Source organism: Nicotiana tomentosiformis, chromosome 11, assembly GCF_000390325.3.
Source record: "Nicotiana tomentosiformis chromosome 11, ASM39032v3, whole genome shotgun sequence".
Classification (NCBI taxonomy): Eukaryota; Viridiplantae; Streptophyta; class Magnoliopsida; order Solanales; family Solanaceae; genus Nicotiana; species Nicotiana tomentosiformis.
In genome coordinates, this window is record NC_090822.1 from 76,310,530 (window position 1) to 76,334,911 (window position 24,382).

The 24,382-nt window shown below is 38.1% G+C and overlaps 2 long non-coding RNA genes across 2 annotated transcripts; both read right to left on the minus strand.

Moving 5' to 3' along the window:
- Positions 1–894: 894 nt before the first annotated feature.
- On the minus strand, positions 895–16,722 carry LOC138900859 (uncharacterized). The gene is made up of 4 exons (XR_011412167.1): positions 13,610–16,722; positions 8,796–8,887; positions 1,513–1,580; positions 895–1,340 (listed from the first exon to the last, which is right to left on the minus strand). It is a non-coding gene; the product is annotated as an uncharacterized lncRNA (long non-coding RNA).
- Positions 12,380–13,602, minus strand: LOC138900860 (uncharacterized). The gene is made up of 2 exons (XR_011412168.1): positions 13,008–13,602; positions 12,380–12,711 (listed from the first exon to the last, which is right to left on the minus strand). It is a non-coding gene; the product is annotated as an uncharacterized lncRNA (long non-coding RNA).
- Positions 16,723–24,382: the final 7,660 nt, after the last annotated feature.

Genomic DNA, 24,382 nt, shown 5'->3' on the forward strand with positions numbered 1-24,382 from the left:
TCTTGCTCAACAGTAAAGTCATATTGAGGAGGTTGGGTAAATGAATCTGAGGTGACATATGTGACTTCTGGTGGAAAGTGAGGGTTTGAGGCTCGGTGTACGGCCTGGGTATGTTTGGTTGTTATGTAGTGAAAACGTGTGCTACAGATAAAACTACCGGTGGTACCCTTGAAACCGGTGCATGGGGACGAATCACATAAGGAATTCTTCAAATATTGTTTGGCATGGAAGGGTACCCGTACAGAATAAACAGGTTCGTCATAGGGATATTAGTGGCCCCGGCCGTTCTGGAAATCAGTTCTGGAAATCCAGGTATGGCACTTGGAAGTTCTTTCCCATTATTCCATGCATCCAACATCTCCATCATACGTAGGCGCAACATTCAATTTTCCTTGGCCACAACTGACTCTAGCGGAATAGCTGGTGCTGGGCTATCCTCAGGATTGACGATTGATAGAGTACTCTCAGAAGCCATTGGAACCTTTCTTTTGAGCGGGTAAAGTACGGATGGGAAGCCAAAATACCACAAAACCAACCACCTTAAAATGGAACCTGACTTTGAGCACACACAACAAACTTGTTAGTTCAGAGCATTTAACAGATAGAAAATTGCATGTTGGGATGTAATGCACCTAGCAGTTAAAACGCTTCTATCGTGTTTGAATGGTTGCATGTTTCATCTCGGCCCTTATTGCCTCATTTACTCTCCAACTCTTTTCGTTCACTTCAAGCTCTTTTTTCTTGTTTCATCACTCTTTGTTTTTCTTCTTTTTGTTTGCTTTTCACTCGGTTTATTTATGGTTTTGATCGCATCCGATGAGGATTGCCTATGTATCATGACGTCGTATGAATTAGACCATTACATAGTTCAGGGAGATAAATGTAAATAAAAACAGAGAATTTTTGGATTTTTAATATTTCATTAAATAAAATATTTGTGTGTTTTTCATTACAAAGACTCAAAACGACATTAACTGACTCCGAAAAGGAACATACAAACTCAAAAATGAAAGATAATCAACAGACTCGAAACAAACAATAAACAACAGACTCGAAATGGGCAAAACAACAGACTCGTGATATGAAAGTAAACTACATACTCGATAATAAAAACAACTAATACAATGGAAGACCAAATCTGAAAGAGCCTCTAGATCAAGCATAACCTGGCGGGCAAAAGTCAACACCGTGGCGAAGAACATGGCCTTGGTCATCTGTTCACAGTCATTGCATTTGTTGGCGGTATATTCAGCTATTTCCCGCATCCTAAACTTTGTGATTGTATGATCTTGGTGCATTAGTCTAAACTGCTCATCCCGGGCTTCTACCAACAGCTGGGCCTAATTAAATGTAGGAAAGAGTCTAAGAGCCTAAACCGGTCAAAATACCCTATACAACCCCGGGTACACACCCGTCACCTCATGTACACGTCTTTTACATAATAAAAACAATAAAAATCAACCCAAGTCCTAAGGGGTAGTTTCACCACACAAAGTTAGACAAGATACTTACCTCAAACAAGCTAAATCAACCCGCTAGTAAGCCTTTCCCATGAAAATCCAACTCTGGACGGCTCAAATCTAGCCAAAACAACTTAATACCATAAATACAAACCATAGGAAACGATTCCGGATATTAAAGTTGTAATCTTTAAAGAAAATCAAAAAGTCATCTCAAAAAGTAAACACCAGGCCTGCACTTCGAAAATCGACCAAACTTACAAAATTCTAACACCCATTCAGATACGAGTCCAATCATACAAAAATTATCCAATTCCGACCTCAAATCGAACTTCAAATCCTCAATTTATAGTTTAGGAAAGTTTTCACAAAATCCCTAATTTCTCTAACATAAAACACTAATTAAATGATAAAAACAATGATGGAATCATGAATAATACACAAATCCGAGTCAAAAACTCTTACCCCGTTCCAATCCTTGAAAATTGTCACGCCACGAACCTGGGGGGCAAAACCGGCACCCGGTACCTTACTCAACCGAGTACCAATATAACCTATCTTTTCTTATCATACTATCATAGATAACTGAGCCGCAGAGGCTGCCTTGAGATAGGTAGAATACAACATGTAATACCAACTTATACATAAGACATATGGGCCTATAAGACCAAAATAACCACTCGTACACTGAACATAGGCCGACAAGGCCATACAATCTTTTACGTACATGACATCTGTCTACAAGCCTCTAATAATACATAATTGTCATAAAGGTAGGGACAGAGCCCGGCCATACCAAACAATACACATCTAAATCATACTGACCAAACAAGCAACTCCGGAGCAAATGGAGTGCACCAACACTTCCACTGAGCTAATCGCCTACTTGGAGGACTCTCGACCTGTCTATCGAGACTTTCGGGCATTAAACACAGCGTCCCCAGGCAAAAAGGACGTCAGTACAAATAATGTACCGAGTATGTAAGGTAATATACTGAAAGCTGAAACTAAACCGATAATATAATAACTGAAAGTAACTGGGAGTCAAAGATAATCTAATGATATGCTTACCTGCTGATACTGACTCAACTCTCTCAATATAGAAAGTAAAATAGTTGTTCGGCTCTATAGGGGTCGGTATATATACAACTTCTCTGCCATAGTCGGCTCGCTCATAGGCGCTCGGCCATACTAGGCTTTGTATCTTGGCGAACTGGGCTCGCTCATAGGTGCTCGGCCACAGTAGGCTCAGTATATAACTTACCATCTGATCAGAGGTTGCCCAATAGGGGCCTGCCCATCGATTATAGCTCGATGGTAATGAAAATACTGTAATACTGTATATATAGGCTCTTTGCTCTCTTGACTGGAAGAAGGCAATACTCAATTGAATATGAAGTCCTGATAAGGAGAATACTCTGATTTATGAAACTAGGATAATGTATATAAATTCGGGAGTATGAACTTCTCTTTATGCCTCGTTATCAAACACATGTAATTATGAGATCATGCCAAAATGAAGGAAGGGCTTAGCCTTAAGATACCTGAACCGATTCTCTTGACAATTCCTCTAACACACGTCTTTTGCGAAAACACGTGACGGCGGATCGAAGTAGGAAAAAATCTGTATGATATTCTTGAGAAAGATTGTACCGTGCTCCCTTTGAATTTGCAAGCTCATGCTGCCATTACATAATAACATCTTCGTATGAATTATTGAAGAAACTCATGTTACTATTGCAACCTTATCTTTACTGAATCTCTCTTTGAATTATAGAGATTCAAAAATGAGATTAAGAGCTCTCTTTGGTCTTTTGGGTGTGGGCCCCACTTTAGGGAATGATTTGGCCACCAAACATCCTTTAATTTTTGCCACCTTATTAAGTGATTTAAGTGTCATTATTCAAGACCTCTTTGGCTGCCACATTCCCATAATCTCACGTGACTTGCCCCCTAATACTTATCCAAGATCTTACATAAATAATTGTCCTCAAACTTTTAATTAATTTGTTAACTTCCCACTCAAATTAATTATTAATCAAATATCCACATAATTAAGAATTATCTCAAATTACTTAAAATACTACTCACTTTTAACACACTGTGTACACCTTACTATTATGGTCATGTGGTACCTTGTATGACACTAGTTCATAAATACCAGGTATTTTAGCTCGGGCCGTATTTTATCCCGAAATGTCAAACTTCGACGAAAATTCATTTTCTTCGATTTGCTTACCCTCTCACCTTCACGAATTTACTTATCCCTTGTTTGAAATAGCGTAATACTTATAATCCCAAAATAATCTCATTCCCGAGCTTACGTCGATTAACTTATGATGAAACTTCAACATACGAAAATGCGAGATGTAACATCTCATTTCCGAGCTTCCATCAATTTACTTATGGCGTACTTTCACGTACGAAAACATAGGATGTAACATCACTCCCCCCTTTGTAACATTCGTCCTCGAATGTTGACTGGTCCACTTATCATTATCATAACCTATAGCTCTTGCGAATACTTTAGTACTCCTCTTGCCATCTAGGCAACTGTGCTGTGAATGAATCCCAAAGGCCAGGGCATTCCCCCCTTTTGGCCTCTTTCTCACACCACGACTCATGATCGGAATCCTCCCAATCTTGTAACTGTTGCTACCTTATATCATGCAGCCTGTACGACTCTGACTTTGTAAGTGCGCCTATGCGATTTTTCTCTCATTCTTTTTCCTCAAGCTTTTAGCCAATATTTAGGCTTCACTTTGTGTTCATATATAAAATTATGTCAAGATGTCCCTCTGGGCGTCATTAGCTTTACTTCATCTAAGTAGGCCATACTATACAATAATTCTTACTTTGATTTATCGTTACCGAGGTCTGCTACCAAACTCCAGGTTACTCTCGTTGCTTATCCTATATGCATAAAGCTAAGTCTTTTAATGCTTCTTCATTACTGTTCATCTTAAGACTGATGGCCTAATCTCATCTCGTACTTTGCAGCTTTTACCCATCCATTGTTGATTTACCTCAATGTTGATCTATAATCTTCCATTGATAACTTGAAACTTCTTACGTAATATATTGCCACTAGGGCTTACGCTGCATTGTGGAACTTTTGAAGTGATTTTCCTGATCCACCTGGGGGCGATACTATACTTTTATAACCATATTTCATAGCATCCCAATGTGATTTTCATCACGTGTGTATTTTAATCCTCTACAATTCATGAAATAATTACTCAATCGAAGGCCCAAATGCCATCTTTCATTTATCACAATTACACCCTCATTCTACTACCAGGGCAGCATTCCATCTCTTCTAAATGCTACTAGTCTTAGACTCCTTTGAGTTCACTCAGGCTATACTGAGCTTTCTATAACTTAGAGAAACCATTAGCTCTCTTGTTTTCATGGGCTTAATCCTGAGGACTTATTCATTCTCGTCACCTTCTCACTCGCCCTTTCTTATCCTTACTTATGCCTTCCTAAAAAATTGTCGCTTTGCCATACTTTAGCTTACGGCCTACACATCTCTATTTATACTACTCGCAACCTTCCTTTAACTTATTTGCACCATAGATTTCCTCGTGTTATTCTGGAACATCAAGCGAGACATCACATCGTCTCTAACTCTTCTTTACTCTTTTAATTAGACCTTTCGATACATAGAAACCATAGGCCGGAAAATCTTCCACTGACGATGTCGTTATCATTCTTGGATACTGAGTCTCAGTGCTTCTGGCCTTCTATCTGAAGTGTGGACTATTCACAACCTTCTGCATTTGAGTATCTTGTATGTTGTTCACCTTTACCTTACTTACATTAAAATCTCTCCTCACATCTTCTATTTCTTTTATGATCTCCTTTCCACATAGTATAATTCACATCCACGACTTGAAGCTCTATTATAATACTTGCACCTCTGGTGCATACACAATCCGGTGGGAGCTTCATACTTACTTCTTATGAGGCTGGTACTCTTCTAACTGGCTTTCTCGTAGAGCCGTTATGGAATACGGTTGTTGTACTATCTCTCTTGTACCCTTGATATTAAGGGTGATTCTGTAATGTTTTCAATCACGATTTCTATATTATTTTGGGTCCAATAATGAGACTCCTGATTTACTTGGTTGATGTAACTCTTTAGTTTCCTCTTCCTTCTGATCAACCTTTATATAGGCTTAATCTATCTTCCGATTTATGGCTCCTGATATTAATTATTACTTTAGCCTTTCATGGGCGCTATGGAATATCCATGATATAATCTTCTGACAATTCAATCCTTTGTCTATGCCCTAGGCTCAATTCGTTCTTTTAACTTATACCGGAGTCTTCTACGGCTGTATAAATGTCAACATATATGCTGCATGGATATCACTCTGAAGTCTTAAGTGCATAATCTCTTTTGTTCCTTTTGAGCTTCCTTTAAACGTAAACTGTTACTTTTTCTGGTCTTTCTGCCCCTTTTGTTGCGTGTATACTTAGCTTATATTAGTTCTCACGCATGCCGGAATTTTTGTGCAACTCACATGGTCTCAAATATAACTTCTGATTTTACTCCCCGTACATTAACCACAGTAGGTGCCACTTTCTTATGGAGTGCATACAATGTTGTTGTGAGACTGTTGTTACACAACCATTTCCTCTTTAGGTCACTATGCTTAGGTTGAGACTTTTTCCTTATTTCCTCTGCTAGTCTTTTATTGTAGTACTCCCTCTGACTCTTGTAAAGCTGCGAGCTTATTACATCGCATTCCTGATAGAATTTTTGATGTTATTTCTTACTTGTAATTATCCTTACTTACCTTCATGCCCTTGTGCTCGTAGGGTTGCTTCTGAGATGATATTTTGATTGTCTTCCCAGTCGCACTCTCTTTTATCTCCGTAACCCTTATACGGTACCGTTACTACCCCAACTTCTATCTTAATATTTCTCAAGGATTATGATGTCATAACTGCGAGGTTGAATTCACTATATTGGGTTTACTATGTTTATCTTGCATGATATGTTGATTTGTCTGTATACTCTTATCTAGCCATAGCTAGGCTCTTCCTGAATCAACTACTAACTACTCGTTGGCCCATTCTCATATCTATATTCCGTGTAATCCCTCTTGGGTTATTTTCTTTGTCTTAACTTACCTCTTGCACTAGCTCCTTATGTCTCAAGTGTTTATTCACACTTATTTATCAATAACATCCTAGGGGAAACCCTTACTGCCTCTCCTCGGTGTTGTAGTTGCATTATGTTCTGGAGTCGTAGCATATCTGTAGGATTTGGATAGGTGCAATCTCATTCCTTTCTCATTTTTATCGCTTTCTTCCTTTACCATTCCATAGTTACTATAAACACTTACTTCCGACTTAATGCCACATTACTCCATATTCCCCCCCTTTAGGGGAGTACTAAGATTTAGTGCTACGATGATCTACGTATAGATGTTTTGCCTCTTCATTTTTGGCGTCTTTTCACATCATCGATGACCCTTACTCACCTTGCGGTAATCCTTTTATACCGAGGATAACAAATTTCCTTACTCGCGAGGGTGACACTTAGTATAACTGGCACATACAGTCCCTTAAGCTTAACTTTTCTCACATTGCTTGCTTTAAGGAAGCGTCTTCCTAAAAGACCATTCTCTGAATTTCTCATGATTCTTCTTCTGTTGTCCATTCTATTATCGCCAGAACGAAATCTGAAATTCTCATGATATCATCCATTATCACCTCACTCAGTCCCTAATTCATGTTTAGTTTATCTTGTTCACCAGCCCATACTGATTTCTGTTATTCTGGGGTCTAACTTTTCCTTCTAGTAGTAGCATTGGAGTCGCGGACTTATTTCTCAAAATGAGAATATGACTTTATGGTCTATACTCTTTTGTTGTTTCCAGGCCTGACACCTCTCATCTTTTACTTCCCTTTACTATAGACTATGTAATACTGTAATTTCATTTTTCTTTTCTACCGTTGTCATCCATGTATCACATCTTACTCATAATGCTTCATTAACTCTCTTCTTATTTCCTGCTACATTTATGTCTATCACTTTATTCTGAAAACTCGAACAAGATATTCTTTTGCTTTTGTCTCCCCTTGCTCCATCCACTGGATCTTCGGGTTGCCTAACATTCTTTCTCTACTAGGGACGGGAGCCATACTAAAGTAATATTTATCCATTCAAGAATTTCAGTACCTATCTTTGTAGTACTCATATCTAGCTCTACTATTTTTGAGTGCACCATCTGGGTGTCTCATAAGGAGATCTATTAGCATATCTACAATATCCTTCGGAAATGTCAACTAACGCAAACAATCCATCCATAATTTTGGGTTACTCTAACCCCAGTCGGATCCTGATATTCCGTCCTTCTCTTAAACCATATTTGTTAGCTCCCATAGGGCATAACTTAGATCGGTGTGGCCAATTGTACATACCTCTGTTACTGTTGAAAGTAACTCATAATGCTTATATCTCTCTTCCTGAATGTTAAATAATGATAATCTTCACTAACTGGGTACCTCGTACCCTTCTTCATCTTGCTTCTTTTACTTGTTGAAATTTGTATCTATCTTCTGAATCTCTCATTGCCTTTCACCATAGGGGTGGATAAATATTCTTGCCTTAAGGCTCCTTATCAAGAGGCTTACACGTCTTAGTACACACATAATATGCTGAAAACCTTACATTTATCCATCATAAGCATCATGCAAAATCGAGTTCCTTTGACTCAACTCTTTTACATCCACATACAATCTCTTACCAACCGTCTTTCTAGATGTAGGCATCGTCGTATTATGAATAAGATAGAGTTTAGGAAATTGAGTTCCTACAACTGAGCTCTACCACACGATCTAGAGTAAGAAAAAAGAGTGACAGTCCTAAATGCCATGTAGCCTCCTGCTTATAAGTGTGGTGCATAACACACCCATAAACAAGACTCTACTAGACACGACTTGTAGACTCCCTAGGACAGAACTGCTCTGATACCACTTCTGTCACGCCCCGAACCTGGGGGCGAGACCGGCACCCGGTACCTTACTCAACTGAGTACCAACATAACGTATCTTTTCGTATCATACTATCATTGATAACTGAGCCGGAAAGGCTGCTTTGAGATAGGTAGAATACAACATGTAATACCAACTTATACATAAGACATATAGGCCTATAAGACCAAAATAATCACTCGTACACTGAACATTGGCCGACAAGGCTATACAATCTTTTACGTACATGACATCTGTCTACAAGCCTCTAATAATACATAATTGTCATAAAGGTAGATACAGAGCCCCGCTATACCAAACAATACACATTTAAATCATACTGACCAAACAAGCAACTCCGGAGCAAATGGAGTGCACCAACATCTTCCGCTGAGCTGATCTCCTAATTGGAGGACTCTCTACCTGTCTATCGAGACCTGCGGGCATGAAATACAGCGTCCCCAGGCAAAAACGGATGTCAATACAAATAATATACCGAGTATGTAAGGCAATATACTGAAAGCTGAAACTGAACTGATAATATAATAATTGAATGTAACTGGGAGTCAAAGATAATCTGATGATATGCTTACCTGCTGATACTGACTCAACTCTCTCAATAAAGTAAGTAAAATAGTTGTCCGGCCCTATAAGGCTTGGTATATATACAACTGCTCTGCCATAGTAGGCTCGCTTATAGGCGCTCGGCCATACTAGGCTCTGTATCTCGGCCAACTGGGCTCGCTCATAGGTGCTCGGCCACAATAGGCTTAGTATATAACTTACCATCTGATCAGAGGTTGCCCAATAGGGGCCTGCCCATCGATTATAGCTCGTTGGTAATGAAAATACTGTAATACTGTATATATAAGCTCTCTGCTCTCTTGACTGGAAGAAGACAATACTCAATTGAATATGAAGTCCTGATAAGGAGAATATTCTAAATTATGAAACTAGGATAGTGTATATAAATTCGGGAGTATGAACTTCTCTTTATGCCTCGTTATCAAACACATGTAATTATGAGATCATGCCAAAATGAAGGAAGGGCTTAGCCTTAAGATACCTGAACCGATTCTCTTGACAATTCCTCTAACACACGTCTTTTTTGAAAATATGTGACGACAAATCGAAGTAGAGAAATATCTGTATGATATTCTTGAGAAAGATTGTACTATGCTCCCTTGGAATTTGCAAACTCACGATGCCATTACATAATAACATCTTCGTATGAATTATTGAAGTAAATCACGTTACTATTGCAACCTTATCTTTACTGAAGCTCTCTTTGAATTGTAGAGATTCAAAAATGAGATTAAGATCTCTCTTTGGTCTTTTGGGTGTGGGCCCCACTTTAGGGAATGATTTGGCCACCAAACAACCTTCAATTTTTGCCACCTTATTAAGTGATTTAAGAGTCATTATTCAAGACCTCTTTGGCTGCCACATTCCCATAATCTCATGTGACTTGCCCCCTAATACTTATCCAATATCTTACATAAATAATTATCCTCAAACTTTTAATTAATTTGTTAATTTCCCACTCAAATCAATAATTAACTAAATATCCACATAATTAAGAATTATCTCAAATTACTTAAAATACTACTCACTTTTAACACACTGTGTACACCTTACTATTATGGTCATGTGGTACCTTGTATGACACTAGTCCATAAATACCGGGTATTATACCTTGGGCCGTATTTATTCCCGAAATGTCGAACTTCGACGAAAATCCATTTTCTTCGATTTACTTACCCTTTCACCTTCACGAATTTACTTATCCCTTATTTGAAATAGCGTAATACTTATAATCCCAAAATAATCTCATTACTGAGCTTACGTCGATTAACTTACGACGAAACTTCAACATATAAAAATGCGGGATGTAACATCTCATTTCCGAGCTTCCATCAATTTACTTATGGCGTACTTTCACGTACGAAAACATGGGGTGTAACAAAAATCCCCTCCAAAATCTCCCAAAACCGAGCTCTCAAACTCAAAATATGGAAAAGGAAATAAAACCCTTGATCTCCACTATTTCTTCCCAGGCTTTTCGCACCTGTGAATTATTTGGTCGCTTCTGCGATTCCGTATCTACGAAAACTATATTGTAGATGCGGCCTCAACTAAGGCTTAGGAAATATTTCTTATGCGAAAAAAGGGCGCACCTGCGCTTCCTCTTTTGCGGACCCCAACTCGCTTCTGCACGTCCGCTTCTGCAAAATAACACTGCACTTGCGATCCATCAATACTCACCAGCAATCCGCTTCTGCGGACAACAACCGCATCTGCGGTCATGCATGTGCACGCATCTATCCGCACCTGCAGACCCAGTCCACCAAGTCCAAACTCGCATCTGCAGCTCATAGGCCATTTTTGCGGTAGCGCACCTGCAGCCATGCCATCGCAGGTGTGATTGCACAAGACTCCAGCGCTCTTCAGGCATTCCTTTAAAGTGCTAAAAGGTCCAAACTCAACCTGAATCATACCCGGGGGCCCCAGAACCCCGCCATAACATACCATCAAGTCAAAAAATACGTAACGAACCTACTCGAGGCCTAAAATCACATTAAACAATATCAAACCTATGAATCACACCCCATTTTAAGCCTATTGAATAAATGGATGTTTAACTTGAAAAATAAATGTTAATTCATACCAAACCAATTTCGAATGAGCTCAAATTTTGCATGCAAGTCTCAAATGACACAACGGACCTATACCAACTTCTGAAATCACAATCCAAGACCGATATCAATAAAGTAAACTCTCGGCCAAACCTACCAACCTTCCAAGCCTTCAACTTTTCAACTTTTGCCAAAACGCCTCAAGACAACCTACGAACCTCCAAATCAATATCCGGACATACGCATAAGTTTACAATCACCATACAAAACTATTTGAACCATCAAATTTCCATTCCGGAGTCATTCACACAAAAGTCAAACTCCAGTAAACTCTTTCAAGTTATGCTTCCAACTTTGGGACTAAGTGTCCCAATTCACTCCGAAACTCACCCGAAACCAAACCAAACACCACAGCAAGTCAATTGAACTTAGAGGAGGCAATAGATAGGAGAACGTGGCTAAAAATACTCAAAACGACTGGCCGGATCATTACAGAAGATTGCCTACGTACCTCACATCCGATGAGGATCAAACCCGCGTAGTTCAGTATGATTTCAAAATAGAGGGGAAATGGCATGTTGAAAATTTTGGCTCATTTTGTAACAACCTCCTAAACATTTGGCTGAGTTTTATAATTTTCTTTTTTTTTTCTTTCAAATACCAGGATTTTCAGGAATCGGGTAAATTTCTCTCTCCTATATTCTCTCTCTCTCTCTCTCTCTCTCTCTCTCTCTCTCTCTCTCTCTCTCTCCCTCCTTGATTTATGTTCCCTATTCTAGGAGGCGGTCAACATGCAAACCAGATCAAATAAATGCACAAGTGGCATGTAAGAATGCATAAGGTTAGTATTTTATTTTTGAGTACACCTCTCCTAGATGGACCCAACCCATGTGTTGAGTCCCCTATTTCAAATGCACGTGATGCAAACATGCGTACCTACTAGGGATACAGAATGAGGCTTTATTCTTCTAGGTTTAAACCTAAAAAGGTTTGGAGTTTTAGACCTGGCTTACCCGAGAGGACAACTCAAGACGGAGGGGGGGGGGTAGTGTATTGAGAATATAGAAGCTTCACCGGCTTTACAAAGAGTATGATCCTCATTCTAAAATTAGGGGTATGACACTTTAACAGAAATGATATACGCGTACATGCGCTCCCAGAAGATTTAGAGGACTCAGAATGTCACGACCCAAAATCCACGATAGGTCGTGATGGCACCTAACGCCACTGTTAAGCAAGCCAACGGTGATTGATCAATTTAATTACTCATTTTATTACCTTTGAAATCATAAATTTTAATAAGGAAGAAAATTTACACTTTTAAATCCACGGGAACGTACAAAATTTGTAGTTTATGAGAGAAATAAAAGGCGATGATAATATACAGGACCGTAAGCATCAACTAGTATATCCTAAAATCCGGTGTCATAAGTGCACGGGCATTCACTAAGGAATACAATAATAATACAAAATCTTTCTAGAATGTAAATGAGACATGGTAAAAAAAAATAGTACGATGGAGACTCTGTGGACTGCGATACGTGGCATGGAATGCAGCTCACATATAGTCTCCTAAACAGCTGCGCTTACGCGCCACAATGATCACAAAATGAACCTGTCAGATCCTGCACATTTAGTGTAGAAGTGCAGCATGAGTACGTAAATCAACGCGTACCCAGTAAATATTTAGCCTAACCACGTAGAAGTAGTGATGAGTGGTCGACATCAACACTTACTAGTGGTCCAATAGATCAATATGGTAAATCGTAAACAGATAAGAAGCACAACAATAGTAGTGAGGTAAATCTGTAACTAACACAATCTTCCAAAATTTCTTTTAACGATATCAATTTCTCAATCTCGTATTTTATCTCAACAGATCGAAAATATCAAGTGCCAATATCAAAAGGATAAGTAATACCATATAAAGTGTCGGGCATAAGTGGAAGGATAATCTTGTGAACAATCTTACTGCTAGCGATATAACGCACGATTATGCCGAGGTCGTACGACCCGATACCATCGTTACGTGTACACTACCGAGGGTCGAGCAACACGATCCATAGATGCATCTACTATAATACCGAGGTTAACGAACCACTCCCATAAGAGTAAGATACATGATCCTGCCAAGGCGTTCGGTCCGCTCCACAAGAAAGGAAAGAACCTTTTGAATTATGAGGCACGTGCTTACGATACAGCATATGAATACAATGTGAGTATAACCATTGCCGATTCTCAAATAACTTGCCAATACCTCAAGGTGATAAGGCTCGGCCTAATGTATATGTAATTTCTAAATCAAGTTCAATTATAATTTCAATTAATTAAGCCAGCAGAATGATTTCAAATAATTCAAATATTACATGGTAAAGTCCTAAGTATACTCGAACATAAACATGCTTTAGCCACGTACGGACTCTCGTAACCTCGTGCGTACGTCGCACCCACAAAAAGTAGCACATAATAATTACATCACCTAGGGGGTAGTTTCCCCCTCACAAGGTTAGACAAGAGACTTACATTGCTCCGAAGTTCCATAACTGACTCCAACGCCTCTCTAACACCTCAACTCCAAGCCAAACGATCCGAAACTACTCAAACAATATGCAATTCAATCAAAATATACTCAAATGCTTATAATAAACAATTTCCAACTCCGCTAGAAAAGTCAATAAAGTCAACCATCAGGCCCACGTGCCTAGATTTCGAAATTGTTTGAAGATAAACATTACCCATAACACCACGAACTCAAATATATAATTTATTCCTAATTCCATGTCCAATTTCGTATTATGTTTTGAGACTGATTGGTGTGTTTTGGGACTGGTGTTGTGCATCGCGATCAAGAAGAAGAAATTTGGGGCTGCTCGTTTGTACTACATGATCGCGACTTGGGAACCGCGATCGCAGAGAAGGGAATGATTGACCAGGGATTTTGCCTTACGCGCACGCGGCTTTTGGTTCGAGAAGAAGGGTGTCGTAACACTTTTTATGTTCAGCTCACAAAATATCACGGTAAAGAGCGACATTTAGCACATTAGGCTCACACATATAAAATCAGACAATAAACAAGAAAGCCAAGTATAGAGTCATCTAAGCTCGAATTCTGAACCCTGAACCAGAAGTTCTGGGTTCATGTCCCCAGCAGAGTCACCAGAATTGTCACACCTCCTTTTTTCCGAAAGGAATTTTTCCACTTTAAGTGATATTATTGAAAAGGGATTATTTAATTTAATTTTAAGAGTCGTCACTTGAAATTATTTATTACGGTGTTCCAAGCCACCAATTATTTTATATTCCATATCAAGGTAAGTTTGACTCTGTTTAAGTTTGCGAAACACAGAAGACCGTGTAATGAATTATGTTAATCCGAGAGAAGGTGTGAGGCACTCCTGAATTTCGTGATATTAACATGGTCGCTTTATTTATTTCAACACGTTTGAGATTGCTTGTGGAGTCCAAGAATTGTAGAATTTCATTCGTGAATTCGCGAACTTTGAAACACTAAGGGCCTCCTTCATAACAAATACGAGAAAAGTTGAGAAAATAGATTTGGTAGATTAACAACTTATCTGTATTAATAAATGAATCCTCATTAGTTAATTAGTAGTGGCTTGTAGTTAAACTATATCTCTTCTTTTCAATTATTTAATTCTACATGGATTATTATTGTGAAGGTAACATTATGGGCTACATTTATTGAGTACCCAGATTGGACATCCAATAAGTCACTTGTGAGTACAAATGGGCTTCGGATTAAATCCCAAGGAATCCTTTGAGCCTTTTGAGAACTAGGCCATGCTCTAAATGGACATGGTAGTGAAATTAGCTAGGAGTTGAGAGTCCACATGACTCCAATCTGATTCTGCCACTTTGCTAGGCCAGTTACTTAGGCCAGGCCTCTGGGAATGAAAGCCCAGTGATTTACAACTCACAATTTCATACACCATTGCAAAAAAAATGAAATATGTATGAACTAATCTAAGCATGAGTACATGTTCATCCGGATTTAAAATTATAACGCCAATTCACTACATCAGAAATCATGACTTGAATTTATAATAACAAACGCTTTTATGAACTAGCATCCTACATTTCTGGAATTAAACAATGTCATAACAAATAAGGTTTCAGATAATTAATTCATATCTCCTGATACCTTTGACTCGTACAAGTTTAAACTCTTAGTTCAACCTTCAAACTCATGTGCTGAAAAACTACAGTGGCTAGCAGACTCAAGCCCGCACCAATAACATGAAGATATTGTTTCTCAAATTGCTAATACGTCTCATACTAAGCTAAACACGTATCAATCTGTTACAATTAGAGGCAAATTTCTATTTTTACTCGAACGCAAAAATATTGTCACAAAATAGACTAGATTTGACTTTGTCAAACATCCTATCTAAAAACATAAATCACGCGAAGAGCAATAATGGATCTGGACGCACATAGATCTATGAAGAACCAATAGGATTTAAACTTATTTGATTTAAATTTGAGGAATTACAAACTACTTAAGTGTCAGCAACGGGATTCAAGGAATGCATTTTAATTTCATTACCAAAACATGCCATATCAACATAAAACTCAATACATTCAGAGATCAACGAGAAGCAGTAGGTAAATTACCTTGAAAGCTTAATGACAAGAGAGATTTAGGATTAAATAAAGGTCAGGAAAATCAAAGAGGGAGCTCAACTATGAAACCACAGAATCAACAGCGAATCAACAACAATTAACAGAGTTTTTGAGATGGAATTACTACTTTGGAACCCAACAAGTAAGGAATAGTCGTTCACACTTCAAATCCTTTTGAACTCCTAAGTTTTCTTCTATTTTTGGAGTCTTTGATCTCAGATCTCTTTTTTGAATTTTTGACTTTCGAATTTTTAATTTTCAGTTGTTTTTGAATACTGCTAAATTTTCAGAGTGAAATGGGTGTGTGTGAGAATTTTCCAGATTGTGAATACATGCCCAAAGTGTGAGGAGGAGTGCCTTATTTAAAGATTATTAGTTAGGGCTCTTTTTTGCTTTTTCCTTTTGTTTTACACCTCTTATTTTTAGTTTTTACTCCTACATTCCATAATAGCCGATCCCTTCTACATCTTCTTTGCAAATTAATCATTTTCCGCACCTTCCTGGAAGTTTCCTAAAAGATTCTTTAAGGGTGAAATTCCTTAATTATCCTTTGTCTTTCCAGTATTTACCAATTTTCAGAAATTAACTCTGTCTTTTAAATCAATTACTACTCTTATTTTACCACCTATTTCACTAGATTTCTGCTAGTGAGCCTTAGACCAAAAGAATAATAGGCCATATCGAGTTGGGCTCAAAGACCACTGTTCTTCTGTATTTTTGACAAGCCCATTAATGATCTAGACCAACTTTTTATAAATTTAAACCAAACTAACTACGACAGTATTTAAACACTTAACAAAATTTATGAGAAATTGACAACAAAAACCGAAAATAGGCTAACTCATAAACTAATTAGCTAACACAAAATCTAACTAACAGAAAAATACTCTTAAACTTCTAATGCTATTTGATCAATAATTAAAACATGCGATTATTCACCTATGAATCAAAACAAACGACAACACATAAAAAAAAAACGTAGAAGAAAAAGGAGGGAAGAATATACCTATTGGATCAAACCGGGCTGTCAAAAGAAAATTCGGGCGAGTCAGAGGTATAAATTTTGACTGCTTATTTGCACTCTTTTACTTGAATTTTAGCTCAAAATTGCTTAAAGATATTCCCGAAATCTAACAAAATATGCTTGCTTGCAGGAGTGTTAGAATATGAGCTAAAGAAATAAAAATCAACTCAAGAAGGAGTAATATTGGAGAAGGACAAAAACAAGGCTAAAAGAGCACTGTGCGCACCGCACAAAATTCAGTGCGGCCGCAGATAATGAAGAAAATCTCTGATAAGAAATAACATGTAAAGTGTGGATTGCACAATTCTTGTGCGGTCGCTGAAGACAAAGATTAGAGAGATGGGATTTCAAGTTCAAGAAGAAATACAGACCGTACTATTTTTATGCGGACACATAATCAAGAGCGCGGCCGCACTCATTTTTATGCGGTCCACAGAAGTCTCACACAGCCAGAGCCTAAGATCAAGGAGTGCAGACCGTACTATAACTGTGCGTCCGCAGAATCAAGAGTGCGGCCGCACTGACAAATGTGCGGTCCGCAGTAGTTGAAGGAGTGCGGCCGCAATGCAGAATTGTGTGGCCACAGAACTGAAACCTGTCACGCCAGGTCTCGTTTTGCGAACCACACACATAATTATGCAGCCGCACAACCTCAGCACGGACATTTTTGTGAGATATTTTTTCATCTTAGTATAAATAGAATATTTTGTCATTTTTAGGGTAAGTCTTGTTTTGGGAGAGCACCTAAGCCATTTTTCTTCACTGTTTTGAGTAATAGTGTACTAGATTAGCTTCTAAACATTATATTTTCGTTCCCTAATCAATTATTATGCATTCTATCTTAATTTCTTCTTGTATTACTTCATTTTTTATGAGTAGCTAAATTTCTAGCTAGGGTTGTGGCCCAACCCTAGTGTGGGTACTTAATGGGTTTTTGATTTAGGACTTGTTTGTGATTGAGTTAGTGATATTTAGCCTATTTCTTGCTTGAATTCAAGAATTACTGGTTGCAGACATTGATTCATGCCTAATTGACTTAGTCTTTACTTGAGAAAGAGAGACTAAGTCAAGGAAAACTTGGCTAACAAAAAATTAGGGTGAACTCAAGAAATTGATAGCCCCAATTAAAGGGTTGAATCTATAGATAGTAAGACCCGACTTGAGCATTTATCACTTATTTTGTGCAATACCCATTTGGACTTGAGAAAGCTAAATTGGGCAAAACCACTTAAACTACCGAGAGGTATAGAGTGGGTAATTGCGTGTGATTGCAATATTACAACCCCGACCAATCAGGCTTGTCTTAGAGTTTTCAACCCATTAGGTAACCACCTAGGTGGGCGTCACAACCCTAGATCTTATATCATTTGGAAAACAACCAAAATCAAAAATATTATCTCCTAGTTTTATAATTGCAATCAATAGTTTAAAGTAGAAGTAGAAACAACAAACAAGAATATGGAAGTGTAATATAAGGCATATTGTACAATTACACTAAATATATACCCAATACCAATTCTAACTCCGAGAGGATTGGACCCCGACTTGCGTTGGATTTTATTATTATTTCGCCCGCCTTACTACCTATATTTGTGGTGTGAGTTTGGGTGACATCATTGCTACACAAGCACCAATCAGAATTTGTCACGCCGACCAGTGCTAAAATATTGCAATAGCTCATGCATGCCGGATGTGATGAATGAAGAAGCTTTGAGAGGACTGGCCGGTCAACCGTAGTTTGACCATGCCCCGATGGCCATGAAATAATATTAAACCACCACAAATCAAAAGTAACGTTCAAAGATGTTGATTGGTGTGAATTTTAGCCCCAGTCGAGTAAGAATTGAAGAGGAATCAAGAAAGGGGCAGTTTCAGATTTTTTTGAATTCTCAGATCCACTAATTGTGGATTTTTGGTGGGTTTTTGAGGAAATGGATGATATATTAGGGTTGAGGAGGTGGTGAGGAGTGTCTGGTAGAAATTTAGGGCTGATTGGAGGTGGCCAACCACCAGGGGTTAATTTTCAACAACAGTCAGACGGTGGTCCATATTGGTGTGAAGGTGGAGGGACGACGATGGGCAGCGGAAGCGATTTACGATTTCCCGAGAGAGTTGAGAAAGAATGGGGATTAGGTGTGGTTTATAAAGATTGAATTTTTATCAACCGTTCTTATTAAAATGGGGAAAACAGTGAAACAACGTAGCTTTGTTGCGAGACTACGTTGTTTAGATGGTCTGATGGCAAGGTTGTTTGGACCGGGTATTGGGTTGGACCGGAAGGGTATTCTTAGTAAAACTGGGCCTGAAATCGTGGCCCAGTCTCATTTTGAGATTAGCAGCCTTATCATCCTTTCTTCTTCATTTTACAATTTGCCACTAATTAACTAACATATCATTTGCAAAATTAGCCTACTTACCGATTCTATCTAATGAATAACTATAAAAATTATAAATTATCCTACTAATTATGTGACTAAGTAGGTTCTAAAATGCAGAGTTAATACCTAATGTATTTTTATGATTTTGCGTTTAATGAAAAAATACAATTATCAGGCATTTGAGTGCTAGAAATACAATTAGAATCTGAAAATGCGATGAACGAAATAAAACAGTATTTTTTTGGTGATTTTTTTATGATTTAACATGTTCCTAATAATGCAAATAAATGCAAACAAACCAACAAAAAAAATATCTTATAAATTTCTAGAAAAAATCAAAATAATTGACAACTATTTTTGGACCTTTTAGGGGCAGTTTCAGGTGAGAAAACAATTACGTGCTCATAGTAACCTGTACATGCAACCTGGTTCTTCCACATAATTAATCTGGTTTGTTAATTATCAAAATATAATACATGATCAGCTCAATAAATTCTCCTTTCTCATAATGACAAACCCATGAAAAAATAAGTCAGCGGCTTGCCCGATTATTCATCAATCTTCGGCATAAGAACCAGTTTCATTGATAAGTAGGAATTTTGAGTGCTTATTTGTACTCTTTTACTTGCGTTTTAGCTCAAAATTGCTTAAAGGTATTCTCAAAATCTAACAAAATATGCTTACTTGCAGGAGTGTTAGAATATGAGCTAAAGAAATGAAAATCAACTCAAGAAGGAGTAATATTGGAGAAGGATAAAAACAAGGCTAAAAGGGCACTGTGCGAACCGCACAATATTGAGTGCGGCCGCAGATAATGAAGAAAATCTCTGATAAGAAATGACATGTAAAGTGCGGACCACACAATTCTGGTGCGGCCGCTGAAGACAATTATCAGAGATATGGGATTTCAAGTTCAAGAAGAAATGCGGACCACACCATTTTTAAGCGGCCGCATAGGGTTTAGGGTTTATAAGTCTCACACAACCAAAGCCTAAGATCAAGGAGTGCAGACCTCACTATAATTAAGCGTCCGCAGAAGCAAGAGTGCGGCCGCACTCACAAATGTACGGTCCGCAGTAGTTGTAGGAGTGCAGCCGCAATCCAGAATTGTGCGGCCACAGAACTGGAACCTGTCAAGACAGGTCTCGTTGTGCGAGCCACACAATTAATTATGCAGCCGCACAACCTCCACAGGGGCATTTTTGTGAGATATTTTTTCAGCTTAGTATAAATAGAATATTTTGTCATTGCTACACAAGCACCAATCAGAATTTGTCACGCCGACCAGTGCAAAAATGTTGCAATAGCTCCTGCATGCCGGATGTGATGAATGAAGAAGCTTTGAGAGGGCTGGCCGGTCAACCGTAGTTTGACCAGGCCCCGATGACCATGAAATAAGATAAAACGACCACAAATCAAAAGTACCATCGAGAGATGTCGATTGGTGTGAATTTTAGCCTCAGTCGAGTAAGAATTGAAGAGGAATCAAGAAAGGGACAATTTGAGATTATTTTGAATTCTCAGATCCACTAATTGTGGATTTTTGAGGAAATGGATGACATATTAGGGATTAGGAGGAGGTGAGGAGTGTATGGTAAACATTTAGGGCTGATTGGAGGTGGCCAACCACCGTGGGTCAATTTTCAACAGCAGTCAGACGATGGTCTATAGTGGTGTGAAGGTGGAGGGATGACGATGGGCAGCGGAAGCGATTTACGATTGCCCGAGAGAGTTGAGAAAGAATGGGGATTAGGTGTGGTTTATAAAGATTGAATTTTTATCAACCGTTCTTATTAGAATGGGGAAAACAGTGAAACGACGTAGCTTTGTTGCGAGACAACGTTGTTTAGATGGTCTGATGGCAAGGTTGTTTGGACCGGGTATTGGGCTGGACCAGAAGGGTATTCTTAGTAAAATTGGGCCTGAAATCGTGGCCAGTCTCATTTTGAGATTAGCAGCCTTATCATCCTTTCTTCTTCACTTTACAATTTGCCACTAATTAACTAGCATATCATTTTCAAAATTAGCCTACTTACAGATTCTATCTCATAAATAACTATAAAAATTATAAATTATCCCACTAATTATGTGACTAAGTAGGTCCTAAAATGTAGAGTTAATATCTAATGTATTTTTATGATTTCTCGTTTAATGAAAAATATAATTACCAGGCATTTGAGTGCTAGAAATGCAATTAGAATCTGAAAATGGGATGAACGAAATAAAACAGTATTGTTTTTTTTTATATGATTTAACATGCTCCTAATAATTCAAATAAATGCAAACAAACCAACAAATAAAATATCTTATAAATTTCTAGAAAAATCAAAATAATTGACAAAACTATTTTTGGACCTTTTAGGAGCAGTTTCAGGTGAGAAAATAATTACGTGCTCATAGTAACCTGTATATGCAACCTGGTTCTTCCACATAATTAATCTGGTTTTTTAATCATCAAAATATAATACATGATTAGCTCAATAAATTCTCCTTTCTGATAATGACAAACCCATGAGAAAATCAGTCAGCGGCTTGCTCGATTATTCATAAATATTCGGCATAAGCACCGGTTTCATTGATAAGTAGGAATTTTGACTGCTTATTTGCACTCTTTTACTTGCGTTTTAGCTCAAAATTTCTTACAGGTATTCCCAAAATCTAACGAATTATGCTTGCTTGCAGGAGTGTTAGAAAATGAGCTAAAGAAATGAAAATCAACTCAAGAAGGAGTAATATTGTAGAAGGACAAAAACAAGGCTAAAAGGGCACTGTGCGGACCGCACAATATTCAGTGTGGCAGCAGATAATGAAGAAAATCTCTGATAAGAAATGACATGTAAAGTGCGGACCGCACAATTCTAGTGCGGCCGCTGAAGACAAAGATCAGATAGATAAGATTTCAAGTTCAAGAAGAAATGCGGACCGCACCATTTTTATGCAGCCGCATAATCAAGAGCGTGGCTGCACTCATTTTTATGCGGTCCGCAGAAGTCTCACACAACCAGAGCCCAAGATCAAGGAGTGCAGACCGCACTATAATTGTGCGTCCGTAGAAGCAAGAGTGCGGCCACACTCACAAATATGCAGTCCGCAGTAGTTGAAAGAGTGCGGCCACAATCCAGAATTGTGCGGCCACAGAACTGGAACCTGTCAAGACATGTCTAGTTGTGCGAACCACACACATAATTATACAGCCGCACAACCTCAGCAGGGACATTTTTGTGAGATAATTTTTCATCTTAGTATAAATAGAACATTTTGTCATTTTTAGGGTAAGTCTTGTTTTGGGAGAGCACCTAAGCCATTTTTCTTCAATGTTTTGAGTAATAGTGTACTATATTAGCTTCTAAACATTATATTTTCGTTCCCTAATCAATTATTATGCATTCTATCTTAATTTCTTCTTGTATTGCTTTATTTTTCATGAGTAGCTAAATTTCTAGCTAGGGTTGTGGCCCAACCCTAGTGTGGGTACTTAATGGGTTTTTGATTTAGGACTTGTTTGTGATTGGGTTAGTGATATTTAGCCTATTTCTTGCTTGAATTCAAGAATTACTGGTTGCAGACATTGATTCATGCCTAATTGACTTAGTCTCTACTTGAGAAAGAGAGACTAAGTCTAGGAAAACTTGACTAACAAGAAATTAGGGTGAACTCAAGAAATTGATAGCCCCAATTAAAGGGTTGAATCTAGGGATAGTAAGACCCGACTTGAGCATTTATCACTTGTTTTGTGCAATACCCATTTGGACTTGAGAAAGCCAAATTGGGTAAAACCACTCAAACTACCGAGAGGTATAGAGTGAGTAATTGCATGTGATTGCTATATTATAACCCCGACCAATCAGGCTTGTCCTAGAGTTTTCAACCTATTAGGTAACCACCTAGGTGGGCGTCACAACCCTAGATCTTATATCATTTGGAAAACAACCAAAATCAAAAATATTATCTCCTAGTTTTATAATTGCAATCAATAGTTTAAAGTAGAAGTAGAAACAACAAACAAGAATATGGAAGTGTAATCTAAGGCATATTGTACAATTACACTATATATATACCCAATACCAATTCTAACTCCCAGAGGATTGGACCCCGACTTGCGTTGGATTTTATTATTATTTCGCCCACCTTACTACCTATATTTGTGGTGTGAGTTTGGGTGACATCATTGCTACACAAGCACCAATCAGAATTTGTCACGCCGACCAGTGCAAAAATGTTGCTATAGCTCCTGCATGCCGGATGTGATGAATGAAGAAGCTTTGAGAGGACTGGCCGGTCAACCGTAGTTTGACCAGGCCCCAATGGCCATAAAATAAGATAAAACGACCACAAATCAAAAGTACCATCGAGAGATGTCGATTGGTGTGAATTTTAGCCTCAGTCGAGTAAGAATTGAAGAGGAATCAAGAAAGGGACAGTTTGAGATTATTTTGAATTCTCAGATCCACTAATTGTGGATTTTTGGTGGGGTTTTTGAGGAAATGGATGACATATTAGGGATTAGGAGGAGGTGTGGAGTGTATGGTAAAAATTTAGGGCTGATTGGAGGTGGCCAACCACCGTGGGTCAATTTTCAACAGCAGTCAGACGGTGGTCCATATTGGTGTGAAGGTGGAGGGATGACGATGGGCAGCGGAAGCGATTTACGATTGCCCGAGAGAGTTGAGAAAGAATGGGGATTAGGTGTGGTTTATAAAGATTGAATTTTTATCAACCGTTCTTATTAGAATGGGGAAAAAAGTGAAACGACGTAGCTTTGTTGCGAGACAACGTTGTTTAGATGGTCTGATGGCAAGGTTGTTTGGACCGGGTATTGGGTTGGACCAGAAGGGTATTCTTAGTAAAACTAGGCCTGAAATCGTGGCCCAGTCTCATTTTGAGATTAGCAGCCTTATCATCCTTTCTTTTTCACTTTACAATTTGCAACTAATTAACTAGCATATCATTTTCAAAATTAGCCTACTTACAGATTCTATCTCATAAATAACTATAAAAATTATAAATTATCCCACTAATTATGTGACTAAGTAGGTCCTAAAATGCAGAGTTAATATCTAATGTATTTTTATGATTTCTCGTTTAATGAAAAATATAATTACCAGGCATTTGAGTGCTAGAAATGCAATTAGAATCTGAAAATGGGATGAACGAAATAAAACAATATTGTTTTGGTTTTTTTTAATGATTTAACATGCTCCTAATAATTCAAATAAATGCAAACAAACCAACAAATAAAATATCTTATAA